Source organism: Myotis davidii, unplaced genomic scaffold, assembly GCF_000327345.1.
Source record: "Myotis davidii unplaced genomic scaffold, ASM32734v1 scaffold663, whole genome shotgun sequence".
Classification (NCBI taxonomy): Eukaryota; Metazoa; Chordata; class Mammalia; order Chiroptera; family Vespertilionidae; genus Myotis; species Myotis davidii.
Genome location: NW_006295816.1, coordinates 3,775,292 through 3,775,540, shown reverse-complemented (window position 1 = coordinate 3,775,540; position 249 = coordinate 3,775,292).

The window sequence follows — 249 nt, the reverse complement described above, 5'->3', positions numbered from 1 at the left end:
GAAGTGAGTCCCTACTTCGCGCACCTGTTCCCACTGTGTGCTCTGGTGCTTTCCCATGGGCGGCCTGCCGGGAAGCGGTCAGCGGCTGGCGCCACACGAGCCCTGACGTGCAGTGCCTGCCAATGCCTGTGGTGTAAACACACCCGCCATGACACCTCCATGCTCCTAAAATGTCTCGGAACTTGGAATTGGGAAGAAAAGCACACCGTTGGCCAGTAACCCCTCCCAACCCTGTTCACCCCCACCCTC